Source organism: Solea solea, chromosome 12, assembly GCF_958295425.1.
Source record: "Solea solea chromosome 12, fSolSol10.1, whole genome shotgun sequence".
Classification (NCBI taxonomy): domain Eukaryota; kingdom Metazoa; phylum Chordata; class Actinopteri; order Pleuronectiformes; family Soleidae; genus Solea; species Solea solea.
The window spans coordinates 11,940,798-11,963,784 of NC_081145.1; the positions used below are offsets into that span (position 1 = coordinate 11,940,798).

General features: G+C 40.8%; 1 protein-coding gene across 16 annotated transcripts in view; it reads right to left on the reverse strand.

The window, feature by feature from the left end:
- Positions 1-22,987, reverse strand: part of LOC131469562 (pleckstrin homology domain-containing family A member 5-like) — a 75,688-nt gene that overhangs the window by 42,851 nt on the left and 9,850 nt on the right. Inside the window, exon 1 of one of the 16 annotated variants that reach the window (XM_058644651.1) lies at positions 406-728. The exons of the other annotated variants lie outside the window; for them this stretch is intronic. The gene's annotated coding sequence lies outside the window, so the exon portion shown is untranslated. Of the gene's footprint in view, positions 1-405; positions 729-22,987 lie in introns of those variants that run through there. 16 annotated transcript variants of the gene reach the window in all.

Consider the following 22,987-nt stretch of genomic DNA (forward strand, 5'->3'; position numbering starts at 1 on the left):
TGCAGTCACTGTTTTGTACAGCAGAAGAACCTGAGGCCCTGAGGCTCAACTTAAACTAACAGCGTGTGCGTGTGTGTGTGTGTGTGTGTGTGTGTGTGTGTGTGTGGATCTGCGAGACTCCTTCACATGAACAGCTAGAATAAAACAGCCCTGCCTGGTGTGATATGGTGTCCAGCACAAAAGCCATGTGAGGGACAAAACGCAGGACAGGGACCCAGGCGGGAGCTGCTTAAAACTGATAAGTGGAACACAGAGGCTGAAACCACATAACTCTGTCTTAGCACCAAACATCATCTGCGGCACAATTCAAAAAACAAAGCAGTGAAGCATCGCGTGAAAAAAACCGCGCTAGATGTGTTGTGTGCCTCGACACGTCCCACACAGCACTGCAGCTTTTCTACTTACGATGAGCAGCTTCCACAAACGTCCAGGAGTCAGTTTCACACAAATGAAAGATGGAAAAGCGCGCGGTGAAACAAGTGAGGGTTTTATCCAAAGGAAAGCTTCGGCTGTATCGACGCGAGAGTTTGTTGATACTTTGCGACACAGCGCGCTCCGTTCAGCTCCGGCTGCTGTGGCTGCTGCTGCTGCTGCTGTTTGAGCTCGCGCTGACTGCTGCTGTGCCGCGTGCGCCTGGAGTAGAAGAGACACCGTGAAACCCGAGAGGCGATGATGTCACGGTCCGGATGTAAGGAAGGCAAGGTGGCCAGTGGCGCCTTCACTGTTCCCTCCCCGGCACAAGTGCACAGTAGAGCGAGCAAACAAAGCAAACAGTGAATGTAAACAGACACGAGGAGCCGGAGCGTGCGAGGAGACAGTGTCCTGAGAAAAAAAGAACTAAAAACACTGGACTGTCAACTCAGCGATTTACTCTGCTCTGTGCAAAGTTGACTTTAACAAGTCTTTGACACACGCAGTGACATTTATGTGCAATGCTTTGCTATTTTAATGGGGAAAAAATGATGCAAGGCTTAACGATTTGGAGTGTTATAGCCTTATGATAAGATTTATGACAATTTATGACATCTGAGATGAGTTGTTTACTCTATTACATTTCCACAGAACAGTTCAATTGCAGCTTTTCCAATGATTGCATTGTTACAAATTGCAATTACGGTTTGAAAAGTAATCAATATATAAAGTGTGATGGAAAACTAGCCAAAGATTATTTACTATATTGCATTCTTGCCGCTTCTCAATAAGAGACGGGGCAACATACAATTTTGATCACACATCATGCTACAACACTCAAAATTAGAGTATTGTGTTTTGTTTCCTTAAATCTGAAGAATGTCATGATTTCAAGGTCACTAATTATTTATCAAACACAGGGCTCCTCCACTCACAACTACAATGGCCTTTGCATACCAGGAAACCAGTTTGCAAAACAACTAAATGCAAGCTCTGTGTGGTTTTTCCATTTTGGCTGGTGTAGAAATATGTCAGTGCAGCATGGTGGCTTCTGTAAAACAAGACCCTTAACTAAAGTGCATTAAAAAAATACTTATTATAATAATAATAATAATAATTCAAAGGCTAAGAAAAATAAATATCTAAAGTCATTATACAGTACTATGAACATATCTGTGGGTAGTATTTCCAATTGCTGCCAATAAATCCACATTGTACCTTAAAGAATCTTGTTTTTGTTCACTAAAAAGTGTGCGTCCTTAGAGAAATGTTTTTGTAACTTTAAAACTTTATAACTATTTTGCCAAGTAGGTTACTTATCATATCAGTTCTCACTATATCTGTAAGCTGTCCTGAAAAAAAAGCTTATGAAAACTTTTTCAAGAGCTTCAGATAACCTACTGGATGTCGTCTGAAAACTCCAGCAGATGAAAGAAATGCAAAACATTAGTGAAAACTAGGGGACGACCCTAAAATAACTGAAAACATTTACTGCGTATCACGACCACATGAAGAAACTGGAGTGAGTTCATATTCCAAATGTGAACATAACAAACATCCTCTGCTGTTTGTTTTGGGACTGTATCCAGGGCACGTCAATATTTCGCTCATAAATGAATTTGGGCTTCATTTCCTCAGTGAGCTAAGTTAGCTCTGGCATTTATTGCCTTCAACATGACTGTGGGTAGCTGAACCACCCTCAGCTCATTCTTCAGCAAGTCCTGACAAAAGGGTGTGCTGGGAATAAACCGTGGCAGCACAGTTCTTCTAAAGGATCAACCATGAAAGCATTTTTTTTATCATCCTGATCATTTTGTAGTACATTTCTGGCCCTCAGTTCAAGCTATTGATACTGTATCTTATGTCTGCTTTATGGTCTATCCCACTTGTTGGGCTTATCCTATCTAGCTGAGACTTGTTAGTCTCAATAGGATGAAGTAAGAGAAATGAATATGAAGTAGGTTCAGCAGGGAGCCTGCAGACCATTGAGGACATTACAGCATGGACAATGACCTCGGCTCCGAGCAAGAAGCCAAACAGCTCCTCCACTCTTCAACCTGCTGAGTGCAGTCAATGGTGCAGGGAGACACCCAAAGACAGTCAATACACTGGTAATGGCTGCTTTTCTCTTCCTCTTCCTTCCTTTTAGAAATACTAAAACAGATCTGTATTGTAGCAGTCAAAGGCATTGAGTTTAACAAAACCTAAAAACATGATAATTGGATTGAAAACACCAGAAGGACAAATTATATTATTAGTAGTAGTATAAGTAACATATGAAGTGCCTTGACCAGCTCTACTACATAAATAATGCATTGTGTTTCCTTGTGAAGACGGAGGGGGTGCACTTAAATATTCAGTCCTTCAGCTATCCTTGGCTCTCCAGGGGCCTCCCATCCTGGAGCTGGGTGCCCGGGGATAACATCACCACCTGGAGTACAGAACGGACACTATACTACTGGGAGAAAGCAGACTATCATCTCTGCTCTCTTGGGGTATACATTTGACAATCTGGAGGACATGTGATATAATATTCACTGGCCCGATCTATGAAAGATGTAATAAGAACCTTGTGCTCCAATACCCACAAAAAAGGCGTCAGAGGGGAAAGTCAAAGCAAGCTGTTCAGCCATCTGTGTATGTGTGGTTTTTTTTTAAATTCAAGATTACAAAGCAATGTTTCCAGTCAGTGGAGTTAAAGACATCAGACAGTTTTCATCCTTACACATTTAAGTTATCGAGGGGAACATCTCTATTTGACTAAAAACATTTATTTAAAAATGGTAACCACAGTTTCCCTTAACTCTTAGAACACAGAGCATTTAGGCTGCTTTTTTCCATTACTATGTCAAAACGTACAGTATATACAGAGGCTATAAGAATGTGCAATATAGTGCACAACCTAGACAATCCGATAAAAATTATATAAACACACCTGAGCAAAATGTACTCAAAACTGTTAAATTCGGATTTAATTTGTGAAATTTGGAAAAACGTAACAGTTCAAAGTTTGCTTGGCTCATTTTTATGAACAAAAAAACAATGAAGACAATCTATTTTGTGACTTGTCTCCACAATTATTGCTACTTTATATCACTATTAAAAAATGTGATATCAAATCTTAACTTTGACTCAATAACACATAAGATGACACATCTTCACACTAGGTTCAAGATCATAAATGCCATAGCTTTAAAACGTTAGTGCTGCATTGCTTTTAAATATACTAACAAAATGTGAGTTCAGACATTGCTCATTCAGTCGCTCAACTCCACATGACTCTGTCTGTATTTCTCAGCACAGCAGTGCTTGGATCTTGTGTCACATAGCATTACCACGCTGCACACATGAAGTGCTTTGTTTTATGTCAAGACAGATGGAGGCCACAGTAACACTGGGCGAATAAAGTAGACAGCTACAAACAAGTCAAAAGTATGGCTGAAAACACAAAGCAAAAAAAGGTTTAGGTGAACTCTAGGGCACAAAAAGCAAACCTGGTTGTTAAGCTCTGTGTCTGTAAATGCTTTTTTTCCCCCAGCCCGCCCCTGTGCTGCCAGTGTATACACACAAACGCTCCCACAGTCAGATCTGACAGTTCACTTGACGGAGCCCGTTTTCAGATAAATGTTGCAGCATAGAAATAATGTTACATCATTTCTGTTCACAAAGACGTTCACAAACGTGTCTCACAGGGCAGCACTTGCAAAATCACTCATGATCAGTTCTACAGTTGAGCATTTGTTCAGATTGCAACTGTTGGCTGAGTTGTGATTCCCATTTCATAAATTAGGGGAACCTCACTAAGTTCTCAGGCTCGGATGTGGAAAAATCTATAAAGTAGTGCTTACGCCAGTGCATCAAGCATTCAGAGGGAGTGGAAGACCTGACTACTGTTCAAAGAATCTGTTGGGGGGGGGTGTATGACCATACCAAGGGCATACAAACTCTGTTTCATCACAACACCAAACGTAACTACTCCCCCATTTTATGACTGCACACCATTAGGCTTTGAGACGAGTAAGGATAACAGAGGGCAAGCTCAGATCTGTTGATGTTATCAGAGAAGAATGGTTTGGTTCCACCTCTCCTTCCTGGCTGTCAAATCTGAAATTTGTGTTAAGCAACAATGCACAGTGTGAGAAGGCAGGTACAAGGGCTTTGTAACAAAAGAATTACTTTCATAATTGACTTATCTGTAGACTAGTTTCTTGATTAATGGATTACAGCCCACTGTACATGAACATGTAGAAAATCTATCAATACTCTTCTTGTGTGCCTCATAACCAGGTGTCAAGAGCAGTGCCATATAAGACAAAGTAATTTATAAGGTGTCATCTATAGATATACAGTAGATAAAGTTAAATGTAAAAATACTTCAAAAGAAAATTCTCCTACATGGGGCCAATTATTGCTGAGCAACAGTGCGTCTTTCCTGCTTCAGTTTGCATGAGAGCCTTCATCCAATTCTCCACTGACAGATGCCCAGAAGAAGCTTTCAGACTTATTAACTGCCCACACAGTCACAAAGAGACAGGAACAGAGAGCGAATCGCTGGCTGTTCACATGTGTATCCACTGACTGAGAGGATCCTCTTCTACCTGCCCACTCGCTCTTGTCTCAGACTATTTCCTCTTCCACCTACACTCCCACACTCCCTGCTTTATCACTGAGGTGCAGATTGTTACCTGCTGGAGTTCGGAAAGAGCTGCAGGCACTTTGGCTGGAGGCTACAGTTGCCTTTAAAGAATGGTTTAAAAAAAAAAGAAAAGAAAAGAAAAGAAAAAAAACATACCCAGAAATCAGAATCAGAGCACTTACTGGGGCTCTACAGGGGCCTATTTTCCAGCTGAGTGATAGCGAGAGAATACTCAGTTCCATTACCAGCTTGTCTTCAATGAGCCCGTGAGAGGCTGGGTTAAGAAGGCCAATCCTATTGGTGCCTTGTTGTGTGAGTGTATGGGGTTTTGCTGCTCTAGTAATTAGCTGTGTCAAATTGAGCACTTTTTAGAACCACTGGCAGAACCATTCCCAGAATGTAAACAGTGTCCGCCATCTTTGCTAACAGTTACGCTAACAGGTGTCACGTAACAAAGAAAAGAATGAAGATATTTCTCAACTCAGAGGAAACTGAGGAAGCACAATTTTTCAAAAACACTACCCCTATTCTAGTAATACTAAGCTAAATTGGTGAAGTATTCCTTTAATGAATTAAATAAGCGATGAGTAAAGATGAGAAATTGCACAGTGGACAACGCCCACTATATTGAAATGACTTGTAGGTCATTTATGACAGGGCATGCTCTCCTTGGAAGGAACCAGCCAAGACAGATGTTATCCAATATGGTTTCCCGAGAATAGAGAGAAATCTCTTGAGCTAATGCAGAAGTGAGTGATGGGAATTTAAAAATGTCAGCACCAGGTTTTATCATCTGCTTTGATTTGCAAAGATGAAAGCACTATGCTATTATTATAACATAACTGTGATCACACAAAGTGTCAGCCTGGATGACTCTTCTGGTATTTGTTCTTCAAAACCAGACTTTTAAGGATACGATAGTGACACATGTACTGCATTCCTGGGAGCAGGTAATGAAGAAAATGTGTTAATACTTGCACACTGGAGAACAGACTATGTAGAAAAAGATCAGAAGAAACAGGGGCTAAAAAAGTGTAAAAATGGAACAGTCAAAGAGAACGTCAAACTCCAGCTCCCCCGGGCTGCCAGGAAGTTAAGGAGAGCCACATCCCCTAATGAATTACAACACCCCACTGACTGTAATTACATGAGCTGGCCATAAATCACTGTGCTAATGACACATTTAAAATCAATAGGCAGTAGGATTTGACTTGGAATTGGAGGGAGGCATAGGCTATCTGCAGTGCTGGAACTGAAGTCACAACAATGACGAAGCAAAAAAAAAAGTGGGGGAGATGAGGCCTGTAGATCAGTGACCCCAGTGTCTCTTTCAGGCATAATGGCAGTGGTGAGTGACATCACAGAAGGTCAGCATGAGAACAGAGAGGTCGCACAAACACGCTTCACCGCTCAAGCTGTGTTGTGAGTCTTGGCAGCACCGTCAGTCACAAATTCCAAAGTTTGCAAGTCAAAACACTAATAGCAATGCACTCTATCAGAAGTCCTCAGTCAGCCCAGCCTTCCATTACATCAAAGAACGGCTTACTCACCAGGCTTGACTTTTATTTCTTTTACCAAACACAGTAACATAGCAAAAACACAGCATCAATCCGTAGAGCTTCAGTTGTGCAGCATAATGAGACAAGTAGGTTATACCCTTGGAATCTGATGAAGTCATATAAATGGTAAGCTCTGGCACCAGCGCTGGATGATACTACAATCTTTCTCTTAACCTGCTGTAATTGCTGTTGTGCAAACAACACCAAGGACTCATTCTTTACAATCCATAAACGTAAAGTACATGCAAGTGCATTTATGACGTACTGTCTAAATCCACTTTTTCCTTTTTTAATGGCAGGAAAGAGAAGGGTTGCAGTACCAGGCGCACGGTTCAAAGCTGTTAGTCTTTTAATTATTTACTGAGTGTGTTGTGGATTTAACATGCTCCAACTACTTGCAGTGCCATCTTTTATTCCCTTTAAAAGTCAGGTGTTCTTGCACCTTGATGCCAAACAGGCAGCAATTAGGAGGCAGTAAGGAGAGAATAGCTCGCTTGTGCACAGAGCAGAAGTGATCAAGCAGAACATTTTTCCAGGATTCCAGCAAAGCTCCCAAAAGGTGAAGCACCCACTTATGTAGGTAGGTGAGTATCACTATCTTGACTTGGTTATTTTTCTAGGACAATTGCACAATCACTCTATGCTTCCCTAGAAAACAAGACACCAACATATCACCACTTGAGCACCCCTCATGTTGTGAACAACATGCCTGAGGGAGCTCAGATGGGTGCAAGTGCATTTGCCAGTATTTGGGCACTGAATCAGTCAATCCATACATATCCCATATCCATATGGAAACACACAGGAAACAATATTTACTTACTCAAAGGAGGGTACTATGTCCGTGTCAAGTGACAGAAACATCTCTGACTTAGTCACCGCACAGGAAAATGTGTTGCCACATGATCAATTGCCAAGTGTTTGAAAATGAGGTTACAAATGATGTAAAATTCAGTGACCTCCTCTGCTCCGAGACACTGGGAGTGTGATCGCTCGAGGACCTGAGCACACACACTCACTCTCTCACACACACATACACAGTTTGTTTTAGTAGGAACCAAAAACTATGGAACAACAATGTTCATGAGTGTTTGTACAGAATATGAACATAACATGTGTTCTTCTGGTCCTCATTTCCTCATCTTTAGGTATTTTTGGCAGAGCTTTTCTGTGTGTTTTCGCAGAGAGGAAAGACACGTTTTCAAGACATAGACATCTCAGCTAGCTAGCAAACCAAAGGCAGTTGGGTTGGAGCGAATGCATTTTACTCAAGATATAACTGGATATTAACCCTTAGAACACAGAGCATTTAGGCTGCTTTTTCCATTACTGTTAAAACATACAGAGGTATAAGAATGTGCAATATAGTGCCTTATACCCTTTCCTTCAGCACAACCTATAAGCAATCTGATGAAAATTTCATTTTATAAAACTATAAAAACACACCTGGGAGAAAAAGAGTACAACCTTTTTTTTAAATCAGATTGACTTGGCTCATTTTTATGAACAACAATAAAATAAAAACAGCCTATTTTGTGACTTCTGCACAATTATCGCTACTCCTGTTTTCGAAGACCTGGCCTGAAGAAATGACCTAAAAAACACACACCCCAGGATGTCCATATAAGGAGTTGTGTATTATTATTCCCACGGCAATTTACCAAGGGTGCACCTGCGGCATTGACCTGTGCCGTGTGAGCATTAAGGGTCAAGGGGCGGGCCGTGTAAAATCGAGTGTGGGGGGGGGCACATGTGGCCTTAGGGCCGCGAGTTTGAGCCCTCTGCTTTAAAGTGTTAGTGTGTGTTACGTGATACACCTCCAAACATGGATAGAATGCAGGCTGTACTGTATGTAGTTGGTGGACAGGTGCTTCTGTTACAAACAGCAGAGCTGCAGCTACCAGGTTCATGGTGAGTGGCAGGCTGTTTACAGACATTAGAAACATTAAAATGTGCATCCCTAGAACACACTCAAACAAAATAACACTTAACTCCATTCCAAACAACCTCAACCGACAGTTCTTCTAAAAAAAACTGGTTTAAAAAGCTGTCTATTCAACTTAAATTCTCAAGGACTAATACGCCATCTTAAATGCCCCAGTATGAAAAGGCTGACGTTTTATGGCACTCGTTTAGTTGAGGCTCATTGTCTGAATGAATAGGAATAAATGAGACTAAGGCACCGAAATAGTAAAGGACTGCATTTGAATTAGCTTGTCATGGCCACCGAATTGCTCCAACAGGTGCAGCGACACAACAGAGAGGAACAGAATGAGAGCTTTACTAGCCGAGAGCGTGAGAAACAGAGTAAGGTGCTACGTTTCTTCTAGCTTTCTGTTACCAAGTTTAGTTTCCTGTTGATTGCAACTATAAGTGCACAGAGTGGTCATGTTTCACTGCTGCCTCACTCCATTTCAGATGAGATGCAGTCGCATTTTTAGACAATATTAATACTACTGGGCATAATGGCTTGTGGAATTACTGTAGTACCACTTAGGCTGTTATTGACTGAGAGCTTTCACATTGGGCTCAAAGACTCTCTGGCTAAGAACACTCCATCAGGCTCATGTTTTAGAAAAGTGATGTCCACAGATGGCTGTTGATTCCTGTCTTTTTGAGCTGTTTAACTGAAGTCGAAAAGGAAACTGTTGTTTTTGGACTTTTTTCTAGAAGATAATGACAAAGGGGCTATAGGAAACTCTGGTGGACATTTCTTACAATTTTCTTTCATTTAGTGGTCTAACAAAATTGAATAAGAACCAATAATATAAACAAAAACACTAGGACTTAGAAAACAGTTGTGGCGTTTCAATAAAGCACTGGCTCAATTTATTTAAATCCACTGTGGTCATCCTCTTTGTCTAGCTTGTTATGCTTGGCCTGTGACAGACCCACAGAGAGAGAGAGAGGAATGTGTTGGTGGTGGTATAGAGCGAGATCATGATCCACTACCTCACCTCAAGCAATACTGAGCATGCTCAGTAGACCTGCCAGAGGGCCAGGCCTCTGCTTTGGCCTACTTCTGATTAAACCAGTAAAATCATGGAAAGTGTCCTTACAGTATGTGTGTCATTCTGACAGAGAATGTGTTACAGTGGATTGTACAGTCAATATAGGGGCAAAATCCAATCTCATCAACCACAGCTACAAACAAATAATAGCCCTACTGACCACTGCTGGTGATGAATATTATTGATCCATCTGTCATGTGGAACTTAAGCCGGCAAAGATACAAACATAATGAAGCCATAGGAAAAACCACAACCACAACAAAGGGAGTTTAACTTCAAATCAACAAACACTAGAATGACAGGTTTTAATAAACAATGTAATAAAATACAGTGCAGCATCTGTTAAGCTCTAATTATAAATGGTCTGTATTTATGTGGCACTTTTCTTGTCTTGATGACCACTCAAACTGCTTTTCACAGTTCATCTATGTGCGGTGCATTTTCTATCACATATCTTTCACACCCATTCACACGACGCCAGCACAGCCATCAGGAGAAACTCGGGGGGGGGGTTACGGGTCTTACCAAGGGACACATCGGCATCGGAACAGAACCCTGCACCTTCCAGTTGAGAGACGACTCGCTCTACCACTCATCCACCAACACCCCATGCAGCAAGTCTGAGTGGCTGAGTGGGATAGTTGATCTAGTCCCCAGGCAAAGATGATAGCTGCTAGAGTAAGCATACAGCACTGGCACACTATGACATCAGTCCAACTCATAGAAAAGATGCACAACAGAACTGGGTCAGGCAACGACAGATACAGGAACAAGAAAAAAATAGAAGGAGGTTTATGTAAATAAGAGAGATTGACTTAAGAAAAGTATCAAGAACATCATTAACATTAAAACGACACAGTGCCTGTGATCTTGCCAGGAAATGTTTTCCTCGACTGAGTATTATCTCACAATTTCATGCAAATCATCTGATTACAGTTCTAATTTCTCCAGGCTTTTTTAAATCTAAAAGCACATAACACTCATCATGCTCTTGGCTGTCAATTATGAACATCGTGTGGTTGATGAAAAGCAAACAGAGGATTACTAAACAAACATGGTGGGAAGCACTTTTTCCACCTTCCTGCCTCCAGGTTCAGTCAGGAGCAGTGGTCATACCTGAGAACACAAACACTGAACAATATTGTATTTTGATCGTAATTGAGATTTACATTTCCTATTCGGGGGGTGCATCGTCTGCATTAAGTGAAACCAAGGAAAATGGCTACACAAGATTACCAACTGGTAAAACTATACAGAAAAAAGAAGCTGACGCAGCAGCAAACAGACCTGACATTATGCAAGAAAAATGCTTGGCTGCAGCTGCAAAACTACAACCTGACTGCTGCCTAATCCAAGTTAACAGATGCTCAAAGAGAAAAAATTATTGCATAGTTCATTTTTGAGAAAGAATTACTGTCTAACTGAACTTGAGTTACCAGTTTGTACCTATGGGCTGTTTTAACAAAATGCAGATAAGCTTGTGAATATTGCCAATAAATAAAATGTAAGCACAGGGCCCCAGTGCATCCCAAACCGAGTCCCTATTGAACTGTCCCACAACCTGATGTGACACTCAGTAATACTGTAACACCCTGTTAATCCACATTTGAAATGGGGGCAATCAATGCCACTCTGAAACAAGGGGGAATGTGCAGAGGAAGGCACAACTGACAAAACCAGGGCAGCTTTCCGAGGGCAGCTCTCTGAGCACAGCAGCCGGCTGAGATAATGACTCTGTCTAGTGTGTGTGTGTCCCTCTCTCTCCTCCTGTCAACTACCCTCACAGTCATCATTCAGTTCAAAATAAGTCACTTCCTGATTTTAAAGAACAAAGTACGTACATTTTTAAGACTCTGCATTTGAAAGTAATTTCCTTTGTTTAACATCCACAATAAAAAAAAGAATAATCAGAGGTGGAGGCCTCGATTTCATTTTAAGTACACAGGGAGTGTCTTCTCATGGGTCACCCTCAGCTGTTTTTGTGGGTGCAGCTGCATTACTCAAACCCCTGGAGACCACAAGTTACTTTTGTTGAGGTTTTAAATCCGGTGCAGCTCAGCACGCCTACAACCAAAGCAGAAAGGTCCAGCTTATTTATGGTAACTGTGGAAGCATAATATTTTTCCACATCAACACGGTCCATGAAAAGCTGTTTTAAATTGTGTGGGGGCGACAGCTCCTTCCTGGTTCTACTCCTGTGACCAACAGCTGGATGTGTCAAGTGTCGAGTTATTGCAGGTCACAAAGGCAGCGCATAAACATTTTGGACAAGCGTGTATAATGTAAGAATGGAAGTGATCGCACAGAGTGACAGGAGAGAAACTGGGTGAACAGTTCAACATACAGCGGCCGACTGAACCGCAAAAACAATATGAAACGGGAAGTAAGGATGTTGTCCACTTTTTCCCATTAAGAGAAGGTGAAACTGCACAGACCTGCAAAAAGGATTAAACAGAGACTGTTTCAGTAGGAGCACAGGCCACATGCACAAAGTCTGCAAAGCAATTTCCATAAAAACTGAGAGAGCAGCCACAAAAATGTTTCCTCTCTTAGACAACAAGCATACTTTATTGTCAACATCTGGGAGTGAAAACACTCAGTCACCCTCTTCGTAGAAGTAAGGTCTTTTCTTGTGTAAAAAAAAAAAAAAAAATACATTTACCGAGATTGATTATGCAGAAAAAGAAGAAAAAAAACACACACAAAGTGGGAGTGGGTGGGAGGTTGGGTTAAAAGTGTTGTTAGGGCTTCTAGTCTTAAGTGTTGTGACCACTAAAAACACCCACACATACACCTCCCTCCATCACACAGGAAAAAATAAAGACCTGCATTTATTTTTCATTCACTTTGTATTACAAATCGTTTTTTAGTGAGCATTTTTTTTACACTAATTGTAATGCAGAGATGCAGTTGTGGTCCATATATCCAACACTGCCCTCCACTGGTAGCAAGTGGTTTCCACAGAACACCAGAAAAAATACGTATAAGATCAGATAAATAAGAAGATAAATATAAGATCCATTGTGACTATATGAATATAAAACAAATGGTTTCAGTATGAGAGTGTATCACTAAACCTGAACATAAAAACACCATTAATCTGAAAAATAATTCAAGCTTTTCAAGCATTAGTATCTTTCAGGACTTAAAAAAATACAATTTGTGAGAAGTGACTATAATATCTGAAATGATAAATACAACAGGGGCCACACGGTTGGTGTAGTGGTTAGCGCTCTTGCCTTTGCAGCAAGAAGACCCGAGTTGACCCCCCGGTTGGAACAAGGACCTTTCTGCATAGAGTTGCCATGTTCTCACTGTATCTGTGTGGGTTTTATCCGGGTTCTCGGGCTTCTACCCACAGTCCAAATACATGACACTCTAAATTAACCATAGGTGTGAGAGTGAATGGTTGTCTGTCCCTATATGTGGCCCTGCGATGGACTGGCGAACTGTCCAGGGTGTACCCCGCCTACTGCCCTATGTCAGCTGAGATTGGCACAGTGACCCTCATGTGGTAGAAAATGGATGGCTGGATAAATGCAACGATGCAGATCTATGAATTGCTGTGTTGGAATTTAATCAAACACCATATTGCGCTACTTTGATGCCCTCTGCAGAATAAAAGCAGTCATTACACAACAAAAAAAGAAAGAAAAAGAAACTAACAGCATTCAGGCTGACATCTGGTTTCCATCTCAATGCTTATTTCTCACTTTCAGCAGCACAGTCAGCAATCCCTCCCACAGCTGGAAATGGATGCAAAAGAAAAGCACTTTTTGAGGATGAGTACAGGATTGCATGCAGCCATAAACAATTAAAGCCACATCACAGTCGGGCTGGATGATCTCATTACATTTATGCACAATCATCAAAGAAGTCAAACGAGGAGAGGGTTTTTTTTTTTGAGCAGCACATTTAGATGCTTAACACTCATCTTTGTCCACAGATTGACACACTTCCTAAGCACAAATGGTGCTTTTCTTTGTCAATTTCTTTGCATTTTTCCCCTCACATGAAAATATCTACTGCTAACACTGAATCCTTCAGCCATAACTGTAGCTGGTGCGGAAATGATTTCCGGGTTTCACAGTGTATTAAGATAAAGACAATATAGAACAGCAGGACATTAATGGTATGCAATCAATCTGTGACTTTAAACCTATCATACACAAACGAAAAGATACCGCTTTATCTTGAATTTCCCTATTATGTTCCTTGAGGTAATGTTGCTGCATCAAACCCACAGACTTCAGACAAAAACCCATTAGGGATTCCGAGCCAAGTCAAACCCGTGGAAAATGTAAAGACTTCAATCTATTTTTAAACAGAATTGCATTTTCATGCAGTTTGAACTATCACACAGGCGTGGGTGTAATTCCACTCAAAGACTAGACTAATGTTGAAGGCTCAACCAATCACAGAAACAAAACCTTGTTCAAAGAATAGTGTACATTACATTTATGAAAATAACTTCAATCAAATGCGGAAAACCCTCAAAATAATTCCGATCAAAGTGTCTTTCATCTCTGTGCTGCACAAATAGACGTGCAAGTCAGTCTATTATTGGATTTGCTGGAGGAAAATGAAGTAACCATAAATAAAGAATATATACTACATATTGTTTGTTTTGTTTTTGCTTTTTTTGGTTTCCCTTTGTTTAATTTATTTTGTCCTTCATTTGTATAAATAGTTTAATATTCTTGTATTCTACAAGTTTGAAATCAAGTATTCACTCACTCACTCAAAGTAGGCCTAAATCACAGAGACAATCACACACAGAGCCCAGGCAATTTGAAACAATTTGCTTTCAGCAGGACCTCCACAGAATCACATCATTACTCCATCTACTCTGCACTCCAGGTGCAGTCAACAAGCAGCATGGTTTCTATGGGATCCTCCATGTGGCCCCAGGCCAGTTTTTTTTAACATGTAGCCTTTCCACCAAGTCACAAATCTGTGCCCAGGTCTACTTTCCATCAACCGTCACCTGGGGGCAACCTCTAACAGGGAATCTAGAGGGAGCATATCCTTTCCACATCACCCCACTGCTCAACAACTTAAATCAGGTGTACAACAACAGATTTACAGCGCGATGGGGCATTACAGCCGTTATATAAGGGTGAAAATGTAAAGATAGGTTTGTCTCCACCATGTATGAATTACATTTGAGTAAAAAAAACAGAATTAGGGTTAGTTGGGTCACATGAAAGGACCAGAGGAAAACCTCGGGAGTAGTAGAGTGCTTGCATTTAACATTCACCATGATGGTGCGAAATGCTGTCAACAAAGAACTGTGATACTCAGACTGGCAGTATCAAATGATGTTTGAATTGGCACAGGGATCTAGAGCAGTGCTATAGGATTTCATATCTCCATTATTACTGCACCTTTGAAAAAGGGTGTTGACTGTTAAAGATTACATCAAAACCACAATAAAATACAGCAACAGGTCCAACCCCAGGATTAATATGACTTTTAGGAGTTAGACTTGTATTAGGTGCGTTGGCCTCCCGATGATGCATCCATTATTCATTTACAGTCTGTTCAATACTGCTCCACATTACAAAAGTACAGCATTGGTCAACACAACACTGCTTCAAGTGGACACTGTGTTGTCTTAAGGAGGTAACATCCGGTCACGTCATGTTTATGGTTGAGGTTCATGATTAGAGTAACACAGGATTAGCAACCAATGCCCAAAACCTCACTGCGTTGAGTCACTTAGTGCAGGTTTATTTTGTCTGTTTAAAAACCTGATGCAGTGTTGCAACGAGATGTGGGAGAGTAGGAATGAAAAGCTGGTTTATTATTCACAAATACCTGTCTCATCTTTGCCAGAGGCAAGCTCTCGACATTAGTCCATTCGTACCTCATTACTACTATGATGCTGTTAGCTGGGATTTACCTACAGACCAGTTGCATGCATCATGCTCCAGTGGAAATCTAAAACTGTGTGGACAGGAGTAGATGCTTTGACAGTAAGATAGCATGATCTGTGTCTCTGATAAGTTAGTTCCCAGTCATGGACCGTTTTATCCACAATTCAAATCAAACTGCTGTTTCTACCGTGAATGACTGGATCCATTAAAGAAACACATGAGCTCAAGAGTCATCATGGACAGGGTAGGGTTAGACTTGCGACATTACCAAACTGAACCATGGTCAGTATATTCTTGATTCACCCAAAACCTCACAATTTTATGAAAGCATTATTATTTAAACAGCTCCTTAAGTTTTTACAAGCAGAGTTTTCTTTTGTAATGATGATTGAGCTAAGAGGACTCTCATACCCACCCAAATCTCACAAGTGCTCTGACTGGGTTTCTGGACAAAATAAACATGTCTTGAGAGCCTTATCATTAACACTGTAGATAACGATCATTTTTGCATGGAAGCTATCTTCGACTGTGGCCTACTTTATTTTTTGGCAAAGCGCAAACTTCTTGTGTAAACATATTTTCTGTCACACTGACATGACTAATGACCTCATACATAAAGCAATTAAAACAAATAGGTAGGAGGGAGGCAAATCTGACAGCTCAGAAAAACTTACAGTCCACTTATGGCTTGGTCTAAATTACTGCACAGCAACAGCCAGTGGATTTTAGATTCTAGGAAATACTATGATTAGACAAATCCAGGGCCAGAGCCTTAAACAACCAATCATTTCAGAACTCATTCACATACACATTGTTTCATACTAAACTGTACCAAATGACCTTTTATTTTTCATTTATTTTGAGTGGTTACGTTGAATAATTGATACAGATAAAAATATGTTTATGGAAAATAAGATTTAGTATAGTATAGCATGGTTTTTCTATGTAACAGATAAAAATACTATATAGCATATATGCTGTATAGCATGAGCATTTATAATGCTATAAGCTATCTTACAATGTTTTCATCCCAAAACACCTGCAACCAACCAAGTGCAACTCTTAATTTTCACTCACCCTAAATTTTTCTGATCTGAAACCTGCACCAAATCCGATTCCTGGTACATATGCAATTCTAATTTTAAACCGTTTAGGAGCTAATACATTAGAAATAAGAGAGAAATAATGAATTGATCATAGTTAGTCCAACTAGAAATCACTAAATAATCAATTTTCTGTAAGTTTGAAAACTTGAAAACTTCAACAATGACATTTTTTCACATTTTTGGTAAAAAAAAAAGGACTCTTAGCAATCGATCAATTTTCCTCTTTATGTCACTGTTGAATTTTTGTGTTCTCGCTGTTTTTGCTTGTCTGATTGTATTTTAGTTTTTATTCCTTGTAACATCAACCTGGCATATTGACATTTTAATGTTTATTAATGGGCCACATGGCCTTTCTGCATGGAGTTTGCATGTTTTCCCCGTGTGTGTGCGTGGGTTTTCTCTGGGTTCTCCAGTTCCCTCCCACAGTCCAAAAACATGCAATAAGGGGATTAGGTAAATAAGACACTCTAAACTGACGGTAGGTGTGAGTGTGAGTGAATGGTTGTTTGTCTCCATATGTGGCCCTGTAATGCACCGGCGATCTCTCCATGTCAGCTTGGCTGAGACTGGCACAGCACCCCCACGACCCTCACATGGAGCATAAAGTGGTAGAAAACGGATGGCTGGATGTTTATTATTATCCAATGCCCCTTTACGTGAATAAAAAAAATGTTGCAGCCTTAAAGTATGATAAATCAAGTTACTATAACAGTACATGTTACATCATAAAACAAATCCTGTTGTTAAAAGCAGTGTCTGCACTTGTTTCTGATACCACTTAATTTTAGTGCTCTTCTAATGTGATGCTGGTGCAAGGCCTATTGTCAAATTCAAATCATCACGCCACCTTTCACTGTGAAGTGATTTCTCCCAGATATATTGCCCACACACACCACACCACCCGCCCACACACTCAACAGGAACCATCGTCAGCTTAGCGGCAGGCAGTAATAAAGCTGCCACAGGGGGAAGACATTTTGAAATGGTCTCTGCTAAATCCCAATGTACCTGACACAAGATGCCCAGAGGCAGTAGCGTAGCCATCATGACATAAAAGTCAAAGTTGATGGTGTATTTATGTGAACCTCCAGCAGAGGTCTTACAGTGAAAAACTGTGGGCTAACCCTCTCATCCAGGGGGGGAGGACAAACGTCTGTATGTCATTTTATGAATCGTAGCACAGAGGTGCCAAGGCTACATTTATCCCTAAGCAACTAGTGGTGATATTTAAACCAGACTCTTGACTTCCAGAGACATTCATTCCTCCTGCTGCAGAACATACTGCAGCCGCCTGACAGCTGATTAGCCTGATAGATCATCACTATGAGGTGTAACCATTACTGCAGTTATGAAGCCCCTGTCAGCTCGCTCCATTTCTGGCTTCATCTCCCACACACCTTGGAACTGAAGCTGAAAGCAGGTTGCACAGAGCGGATATGTAGCTTGAAAATAAGGACAGGAGGAACTCATTCCACGTCATCTTTAAAGGCAACCTGATACATTTGTGATGTGCTGATAAGTAGGTCCCCTTATTGTATGCATGGTGAGTTGTGTCTCCATGTGTACAAAGACAAGGCCAAAGCAGCACACCATTTTGTGATTATTAGTGCTAAAAGGTGGGGGAAAATGGGACGCTAAACAAAGTAAAGATTTGAAACTGGCAGATTTTTCATGAAGTTGTAAATGTGTTTATTAGCCCTTAAAATGTGTTTATTAGCCCTTAAAGCTGCAGTGGGTAACTTTCAGCGATTGTTGTTGTTGATGTTGTTATTCTGCCTCTGTTTGGTCTTCCTGAACAAAAACGACGTAACATTATAGCCCCTTTTCCACTAGCACGGCACGCCTCGCCTCGGCACTGCACGGTTATTTTGTGTTTCCATTAGCAATAGTAACTGGTACCTGGTACTTTTTTTAGTACCTGCTCTGGCAAGGTTCCATACGATACTATGCGTAACGTCGTCAGACTGCCAGCCACTGATTGGTCAGAGTGCCGGCACTGGAAGAGGCATGACCAAGACGTCTGACGCAAGAATCAAACCGAACGACACCGAACTGGAGATCAGTTAAAAAGACACAATCCTAAAAACGTAGGTTAATCTCCAACAATTACCATAGAAATGTTTAAAATGTGGTGTACAGTATAATTAATTAACTGATTCTAATGATTCAGTACACTGAAATTAACTGCTTTACAAGTCACTAGTCACTAGTTTGTGTGTCGCGTGTAAAATAAAGTCACGGCAGTTCCATGCAGCCGTGCTGTGATGACTCCACCCACGTGGAGGAGGTACTATATCATAATGGAAACCAACCAAACCGTGTTGAGGGGAGGCGAGGTAAGCTGAGACAATGTAGTGGAAACACGGCTTAAATGTATAAGCTATTATTTGTTTGTATATTTGTACGCTATCCATCTGACAATGGACTCTGACAAGTAATATTATAAGACCTTAATGAGGTAGTGTTTATGTGTATACAACAGCAGTGCAGAGGCGGACGGGGGCAAGAAGTATTTATCCTTGCATAATGCGAAAAGACTGGCTTTTTAGAGCGGTAGAATACACTTAAGGGAAAAGTATTTCAGTCATACTTGAACATGTTTGTAGCCGTCTTGTTAGACTGGCAGAATGTTCCTGGTGTGCAGGAATGTTACTAGACGACATCAAATCTAAACACCACTTTACAAAGACGGAGTAGTGTGGAGCTGATAGGCTTCAGGGGCATTGGGTTAACTAATCTGACAGTGGTTTGAATGTAACAGACATTTTCTTATATTTAAAGGTTACACATTACAGTTTTAACAATACATGGTAAGTGTTTTGGTGGGATTTGTTTAATTAGTTATATTAATATATTGTATTAACATCCAAAGGTTATGTACAGCTGTATCCAGCAATGTTATTTTTCTTAGCTTTTGGCTTTTGTCTCCAAGGCACCAGTTCAGACCAATGCATTCACATTTAGCCGTTTGTTTTTTCCAGGGTTTCGTGTTTGCGGGACAAACTAATCCAGTTCATTTGTAATGGGGCACAACTATTTGTTTCCTGTCTTCTGTGACCGTAACCACACTATGGCACATTCCTCTTCTGGTAACTCCAGTGATGACATTAAGCTTGGTGAGAAACACAAATGTACAATATCAATCACAGCAGGTATACATTATTCAATGAGAGCCTTGGACCGGAGTTCAAATATTTGTTTGGGCAGCCAGATTCGAGGACACAGAGTGTGGGAGAGGAACCTGACAGCAGAGGAGTCTCTACTCTACAGTTGAGCAATAAATGCAGTCTATTATCCAATCACTGCAGCTGTCTATGAAGCCCTCCCTGTCCATAAGTCTCCAGCAAATCACATGCTATGCATACTACACTGATTTTATGTCAGGATTTAGCGGCATTACCAATCATTTTAATGTTTTTACTACTTTCAGTGGAACCTGCTAGTTCTGAAGCAGTTGTGATGACCTGGGTACTATCTACACTTGTCAACTCTCCCATCAAGCAGCAGAAATTGCAGAGCACTCAAGTCATGATGGGCCTCACACAAACTACAATGAACGCACACAGACAGACAGACAGGAGACACGATAAGTGGCTGTAAAAGGCAGTTTTTACTTTGGGTTGATGGTTGTAATAAATGAGGAAGTGCTTCATACAGTGATGATATTGCAGGGGGGACCTTTTACATAAATGGCTTTTAGGAGTGTCAACATTGCAGATGGAGAAAAGAAAAAGCTGGCAATCAGCTGCATGAGGGAGTGCAGTGTGAAGATACTGACTGCTGTACACAAGGAGGAGAAGCGGGCTGGACAGAGTGAGCTGGGCAGTGCACGGGACACAGGTCACACCAGTGAGAAAAAGCCCTGGAATCAAGTTTGTATTGTTCTGTGCGCAGTTATCAATTATTAAGTTGTGAACAAGCCAACTGTGTCTACTCACGGTGTTAGTGAGACAATGTTTAGGTTTTGAAACGTCACCTTCAACCACGCACTCATACTTTATGTGCTGTATGTTATCATCTATTTCCCTCTAAACATAATTTACAATACTGACATCATGTTCTATTGAAATGGAGCTAATACTGCCAGAAACATGTAAGAAATAAGCTACGACTTCCATTCGAACAAAGTTTTTTTGCAACCCTGGTGGCTATTCAGTATATTACTTCCTAATTAGCATGAGCCAGAAGACTACTTCCACTTTATATACAGTCTGTATTGGTGTCACTTAACTCTAGAGATACGTACAGAAATTATGTACGTATCTCTAAATTTAATTACTTAAAACTTAAGGAAGTAACAAAAAGAAACAATGTCCTGTTATCGGAGTACCGACCTCATGGAACATGCATGGTCTGCAGGCAATTCACACCGTTGCCAGGAGAGAGAAAGGAGGGAATAAGCTGATGCCGCGGGATCAAGAGGGTACGATATTAATCCCTCCACTGCTGCTGCTAAATTGAAAACTTGGCAGCAAACAGGAAATCATTATAGCAGTACACAGTTTATTCAATCCTCTGGAAAAGTGAGAAAATATGCAGCAGTGTGGAAGTGGACCCTTAAAATGAAGCTAGAATGACTGTGAGGACAGAGGTTTGGTTTCTTTCTGTCTAAAGGAGACAGAAAACGGGAAGCTACTGACTGCCTGGATTATCCAAATCCAGGCAGTCAGTCAATTTGTAACAATTTATTTCAGGATAGCTCTCTGTGGACATTTTAACATGGCACTCCAAGAGCTTACAGCTGCAGAGCATTTGAGCAGAGTGGTGGCTTCCAAAAGCCCCCCAATCATCACTGACCATCTGGAAAACAACTGGGTCGTGCACTGTCCACTGGACGGAGGGAGACAGACAAGCAAAATAGAGGGAGAAAGAAAAAGATAGGGATAGAAGGTACTTGTATTTTTCAGGTATGATCAGGCAGCTGTGAAACTTCAAGAGGGTAAAAGACGGCCAGCACCCAGATCATAAACTGATATCATGGTAGGAAACTTGGAGATTTCATCAGCAAGTAAATGTTGCTTTTCACCTGCATGTGTCCTGGTCAGGTCTTTGTACTGTTTATACAGTATCTCACTGTGACCACTTTAATCTCGCTTTCAAGCTCTGTTGTGGTTGTAATGGAAGTTTAAGCTTCCCAGCAATATTGGGTTCCTCCTGGAGCAGAGAACTACCAGGATACTGAAGCTGCACACCTGGCTTGAAATCAAATGCTGCAAAATCATTCTTGTTTGTGCCTCCACAACTTTGCATAACCTCTTAGCTTTCATACACTACTGGGATAAAACATAAAGGTGAGTTGACTTTTCAGAAGAGAATTCAGACAGTGAAATGTGATTCATTATTTAAAAAAAAAATAATAACAAAAAAACGATTGTGATTTGGCAAACTGTATACAGTATATGTAGGCGAATGTGTGTAATCATAGTCAAATTAGCAGCATGACCCCCAAGAAGGCAGCTGCCCCCAGATTCAACCTGGCAGCCTCAGCAAAGGGCAGCTCATTGCAGATTACTGCAGGGATTACTCAAATTCAACAGCTCTCCCAGCTTTAAATCAAAGACATCCACACAAATAAGAAGCTTTAGGACCAAAGAATGAATGTCTCTTTCTAAACCCAGGACGTAGGCCTACATTCATTCAACATATCTACAGATTCTTTAAAACTGGACATAAATCATTGCATAGAGTTTTGTACAGTGTTTATGTAGCAACATATATTGGTGAAGGGTTGCAGGTGAATATCCCTAACCTCACTATTCCTTCCAAGTGTGTTGGAGAAACTTCAGTTAGTTTGGTCTGTAGAGCTGACCTGATATAAATTTAAAAGGCTCATTTTAGGGTAATAAGAAAAAACTATTCTTACAATTAGGTGATTGTACACTTATATAAAATATATAATTATCTAATCTTCTATTACTCACTCACTCACTCACTCAATCAACTTCTACTGCTTTATCCTCCACATGAGGGTTGTGGGGGGCGCCCTGGACAGGTCACCAGTCCATCACAGGGCCACGTATAGAGACAAACAACCATTCACTCTCACTCTCACACCTACGGTCAATTTAGAGTGTCAAATTCGCTTAATCCCCAAATCTGCATGTCTTTGGACTGTGGGAGGAAACCGGAGGACCTGGAGAAAACCCACACACACAAGGAGAGAACATGCAAACTCCATGCAGAAAAGTCTTTTTCTGCTTAATGAAAATAATTTCACCAAAATTTTACTCACTGGCTCTTTAAAGAGCATGAGCATTTCTGATGAAGACAAGGATTTAGTACAACGCAAGTTGAAAACTTGTTGCTGCATCAGAAAAGAAAGTCTGTCATATTCCACTTATCAACTATCAAGTTGTAACTCATGGTAAATGGGACCAGTGCAGAC